Raw genomic sequence first — 6,000 nt, 5'->3', positions numbered from 1 at the left:
CTTTTCTTTTAATATTTATTTATTTATTATGTAAACAATACTCTGTCTGTGTGTATGCCTGCAGGCCAGAAGAGGGCACCAGACTCCATTACAGATGGTTGTGAGCCACCATATGGTTGCCGGGAATTGAACTTAGGACCTTTGGAAGAGCAGGCAATGCTCTTAATCTCTGAGCCATCTTTCCAGCCCTAGCTTTTTTTTATATAGCTTAAATTAACCCATTTCTATTAATCTATGTGCTGCCCCAAGGCTTATTTACCTCATCTAATTACTGTCCAATCTGCTTTCCTGCTTCCTCCAAATCTGGCTGGCTAGCCCCCAGCTGGCTGACTGCTGGCTGGCTGCCTCCCTTTTTCTCTCTGCATGCCAGCCCCTTGTATCCTTCCTTTGCCTAGCTATTGGCTGTTTAACTTCTTATTAGACCAATCTGGTGCCTTAGGCAGGCAAGGTGAAACAGCTTTACATAGTTAAACAAATGCAGCGTAAACAAAGCAGCACACCTTTACATAATTAAACAAAGGCAGCACATCTTTGCCTAGTTAAATATTACACACACACACACACACACACGCAAACACACACATACATACACACACACATACACACACATATATACACACATACACACACATACACACACACACACACACACCTTTCTATGTGGTATAGACTGACCTCAAACTCACACTCCTCTCACCTAAGCCTCTTGAGTGCTAAGAATACAGGCATGTATCATCACACCTGGATTTTAGCATTCTTATGACCCACCGCCAGATGTGCCTTTAGTTAATCCTCAAAGCAAGGCCGTGGGCTAAGCCCTTTGTATGACCCACCCTGCCAGACGTGCCTTTAGTTAATCCTCAAAGCAAGGCCGTGGGCTAGGCACTTTGATTCCACCCTAGAGAAGAGAGACTGGGTTAACCAAGACTAAAGACTTCCTGAAAACCAGTATGGAAACCTACTGCTTCATAAACTAATTACAAATTATTAAAATATAGAATGGGTCTGAACACGGATACCCTGCATCTGTGGACAATGCTCCCACTGGAACACTTAGGTTATTAAATAAAAATATCAGGCATAGGTTATTGATCAGGAAGGCCTCAGAAATCCCCAAAACAACACAGACTGTTGCTATTGCTCTTAACTGCCAAGCAGAACCAGATGTTAAGACGCTGCTTCAGAAGACACAGCACGTTTTGGCTGCAGGACACAGAGACGCAAAGCTGGGACCGACATGAAAACTCCCTGCCTGCTGTGTCTCTTTAGGACAGAGGGGCTATGCAGGCTTTCTAGGGGAGAAAAGCCATCAGTGGGATTGATCTGCTGTCAACCCTGTATCCTACAACACTGCCTTGCCAGGCACTTTGCCTGCCCACTGTAACAACAGTGGCATGAAAGTTACGGCAGCAACCAACTGCTTTTGAATTGCATTTGAGGCCTGATCCACAGGAAGAAATTCATGCTTGGTACTGTAAACCTGGCCAAAAGCACGGCTCAAGAGGTTCTAGAGGAAACACACTACTGTTGTACCCAACATGTATCCAACATGTTGCCAAGCTCCCTTCTAAATATTTATGCTTATTTCCATAGATTAGTGCTATTCTCAGCCTCGGTCAGAGAAGCTTCTCTCTGCAGTAGCCATAGTTAAGCTGGAGAATCATAAGTGATCAAAGTGCAGAGAATGACAATTGGGTGCTCAGCACAGAATGGGACACACACACACGGCCCCAAGAACATCACAGAGGAGGGGGCTTAGCCCAGTTCACGAGCTTTACACATTGCCCCCCATATGTGAAGGACGCCCAGGGACTGGCAGGCGACTGATGGAACAGCTGGAAAGCAGAATCCTCTACACTCGTGTGGGTCTTTCTTTTAAAGTTATTTCTATTATTTTAATTGTGTGTATGTGCGTGTGTGCATGCATGTGTGTGCACACAAGAGTGCAGGTGCCTGCAGAGACGTTGGACTTCCTGGAGCTGGAGTCACAGGCAGTTGTGAGCCACTTGGCATGGTGCTAGGAATCAAACCTGGGACCTCTTAAGAACAGCATATGCTTTTATCCACTGAGCTGTCACTCCAGTTGCCTCCTGGATATTTCTTTCCAGAGCTTTCGGAGTTGTTTCTTCCAAGCCCGACGTAAAGTAGCTTTTAAACCACAGGTCTTTATCGAGCTTTCCTAAAAAGCAAAATTGCTTCCCTTTGTGCTCATGTTTCACCAGTTTATGGGACGGCTAATTCAATTGCCTCTTTACAAAACCCAGTGTGGCTGGTGCAGACCAGTTTGGAAACAAACCCGACGAACTCTTGGCAAGCATGCAATTTGATGGCAGGAAGCCAGAGGGAACAAGGGTGCCAGAGAATGGCCTGCTGGCCACTCAGCAGGCGTGTGGCTGGAGTGTCCCATTCAAACTGCCTGGAGAGCACCAGTTAGCCCGGTGAGCTGTTTAAACAGACTACTAACGAGAATTTTGTTGTCACCCTAATGCTAACAAAGACTCCATAGTGTGGTGTTGACTCTGGGAGACACCTGCCCAGCAAGACAGTTCATCTGCCAGCCTGTCTTACAGCCACAAGTGATTATGGGGTAAGCATCACTGATGGAGTGCAAGTTAGAGTGTAGGTTCCAGGCATGACCTCTAGAGAACAGGGGGACTTCTCCATCCCTGGGAAATGGTGGGTCACCATGTAAGTGGCCAGGAGCATCACGTGAAGGGAAGCTGCCATCCCTTCAGAATGCTTGCTGGGTTTATTAAGGCAGCGAGCATCACCCTATGAACACACCAGGTAAGTTGTGTGACAGTCAAATTAGATGATACATACACAACAGACTTCTGAGTGGGACTTCTAATAGCTCAGGTTCCTAGATGAAGTCTGACTTACAGCTGAGGTCAAACACAAGGTACCAAGAACCTTATGTTCCCGAAAGCTCCAAGACTCACCTGCAGGCCCTTCTTGGAAACATCCTACTGGTTTCCTCCTCTTGGTCTGGTTCCGTCAGCATATGTAGTGAAGTCAAAGGCAAGTTTCTAGAGTGAGGGAACAGGTTTAGGTCCTGAGCCTGCAATGTACCAACTGTGAGACCCCTGGTAAAATCGTGCCAGCTCTCCGGATGGCATTAAGTGATAATATCTGTCTATTTGTTGCCTTATAATTCCCCCAAAAGTCATGGCTGTGTGTTCCATTCCACCCTCCCTCTGCTCCTACTGTCTTTCTCTCCCTGACTCCTTAACCTGTCAATCACTAGTTACATGGGTCTGTTCTTTATCTAGTTGGAAGCCAGAGGAGTTTTGCCTCAGAAAAGTGAGACCAAGAGTCACAAGGACTATCCAGAGCCATCCTGGTCAGAGCAGGCAGCCTGGAGAAAGGCCTAGAGGGGAGAATCTGGACAAGAGGGGACGCCACACCCATGGGGGTGCTCGGCACAGAAGATATGGAAGACACAAAAGGCCTGGGAGTCATAGGAATCTGTTCCAATCAGGTGCAGGTTTATCTCAGGGTCCCAGAGGGCTTTAAGAGAGTGACTTAGCCATGATTGTGCTTACAGAGGTATTCCTGGATGTTCAGTGTGACCAATGGGAGAAGGCTTTCACAGTGGGGTCAGACAAGGTACCCTGCCTCAGGGCCTGGTGATTAAATAACACATTCAGCACAAATAAAAAAACAACAAAATACTCTCCCCCAGAAGGGGAGGGGGAAACTAGCTACCTCTGTCACCACCTCACGTTGAAGCTTGGGGCACCATCTCCAAATAGGCTGCGCTTTTGCAACTGGGCGATAGGGGGCGGCAGTGACTTCTAGTTCCAGGACTTCATCAGCTGGCAGCCTCTCCACTCTTCATGCTTACAAATATCACTAGGGGGCAGCACCATGTTACTGATTCCTCTAACCAAAGCCCGTTTGAAACCACTAATAATACACAGATTTTTAGCAAAGTGGGGAGGGAACAGAAGACTAAGGAAATGCACGATCCTGCTCGGACCAGATGCAGGTGGAGGGGAAGGCTGTTCTTGAACAGTTGACAAATGACCACATGAGCTCTGGATAGTTAATAGTTTAGTTAAAGTTAAGAAAGAAAAAAAGAAAGAGAGAGGGAGGGGGGAGGAAGGAAGGGAGAGAGGGAAGAGGAGGAAAAAGACAAATTGGGAGGAAGGGAGAGGGGAGAGAAGAGGTAGATTAAAAACGAGAAGAGAAAAGATAGAGGGGAAGGAGAGAAAAGGAGAGGAGAGAGATGGGTGGAGGACAGAGCGCACAGGCTGTGGGTCCAGCTGGTTCCGAGCCTCCCAGCCCTGATTGCAGCTGAATTTTACTTCTCCAGCTTCAGCGTCCCCTCTGCAGAGCAGGAGCTCTGTCAAGTATCTCCCAGGTCGTAAGGTCACAGACAGGGGCACCAGGACACAGCACGTGCTCTCTAGACAATGACACCATCCTGGTGCCAACCCCAGGGTAAGGTCTGGAGGGCCAGATTCTCTAGAGTTATTGCCAATTAAGACAGGGAGGGGGCTGGGCATCTTGTCAGGCCAGGGAGCTCTCTCTGCCTTCCCTTCCGCTAAGGGAGCCCCACCTTCATTATCTCCCTCAACATGCAGGAAGATGGAGTGCCCCAGTCCACAGAGTCTGGCTCCATGCTGGGAGCTTCAGCCATAGGGACAGAGAAGGAGTCTCCAGAGAGCAATGGGTTAATAGCACGCAGTTCCCCTGCTGCTCCAACCCAGCACTAAGCAAGGGAGTGCAGACATTTTCCTGGGGTTCAGCCAGCCAGGTCCAGGAAGCTCAGCTAGGAAAGCCTGCTGGAGGAAGGTCAGAAGATCATTCATCTCTGAGCCCAGTGCCATCTCTTCGCACACAGGGAGGGCTCCTGGCTCTGCCTCCATCATTCTGACCACACAGAATCACAAAGGCTGCCCTTCCCCTCCCTGTTTGGTGAGGGGGCCTCCTCCTCTTGCCTTCAAGCCAGCTTTGGGCTTGGCAACCTTGTCCTGCCAGCGGAGGCTGCTTTCACTTCCAGGTGTGGTGCTGAACCTGATTCTCTTCCCAGCTTCTCAGACAGACTCGGTACCTATACTGAATGTTTCTTCTTTTTTTTATTCTGTTGAGTGGGACACGTCAGTCGTTAAAGAGTGTGTGGCTTCGAATGTGTGATGCTCAGGAACAGGCAAAACTCACTCCTGTGGAGATGGAGATCAGGTAGAACAGGCTCGTCAGATCACCAGAGGGGGCAGCAGGAAGAGCAGGGCTGTCCTGAGGTGATGGGAACATTTAATACCTGGATGGAGGTGTTGGTTGCAGGGTGCACAGTTGTGAAGGCTCAACAGGTTTGTGGTTTGTACATTTAACTGCATGAATTACATACATCTCAACAAAATTTTATAGGGAAAAAATCACTGTTTAAGAACAAAGACTATTATTGTTGTTTAGCTTTTAGTTTTTGAACAAGGATCTCACTGGATAGCTCTGGCTGGCCTCAAACCCACAAAGATCCATCTACCTGCCTCTTCCTTGGAGTTCTGGGATGAGAGGCATGTACCACCACATTGACCAGAGACTTCTCTGACTGTCTAGCTAGACCTTGATGATAGCACCAGTTTAAAAAGTATTTGTTGCTGGGTGTGGTGACTCATGCCTTTAGTCCCAGTACTCAGGAGGCAGAGGCAGGTGGATCTCTGAGTTTGAGACCAGCCTGGTCTACAAGGCAAGTTCCAGAACAGCCAAGGCTGTTACACAGAGAAACCCTGTCTTGAAAAAAAAATTATTTGTCGTTTGTGGTATTCATGTATGTGTATGTGTGTGTTGTATGTGTGTGCATGTGCACTTGTGTGTCTATGAATGTGTGCGTGTGTAGAACCTCAGTCATTTTTCCCTAGAAGCTGTCCACTGTTTTTTGAGACAGGATCTCTCATTGGCCTGGAACTTACTAAGTAAGCTATGCTGACTGGCCTTTGAGCCCCAGGGATCCTCCTGCCTCCGACTCCCCAGTACAGGTATCATGAGTGAGCCCCA

The sequence above is a fragment of the Microtus pennsylvanicus genome, chromosome 2, assembly GCF_037038515.1.
Source record: "Microtus pennsylvanicus isolate mMicPen1 chromosome 2, mMicPen1.hap1, whole genome shotgun sequence".
Classification (NCBI taxonomy): Eukaryota; Metazoa; Chordata; class Mammalia; order Rodentia; family Cricetidae; genus Microtus; species Microtus pennsylvanicus.
The sequence above is the reverse complement of the archived record's forward strand: the minus strand, read 5'-3'. Positions refer to the sequence as shown.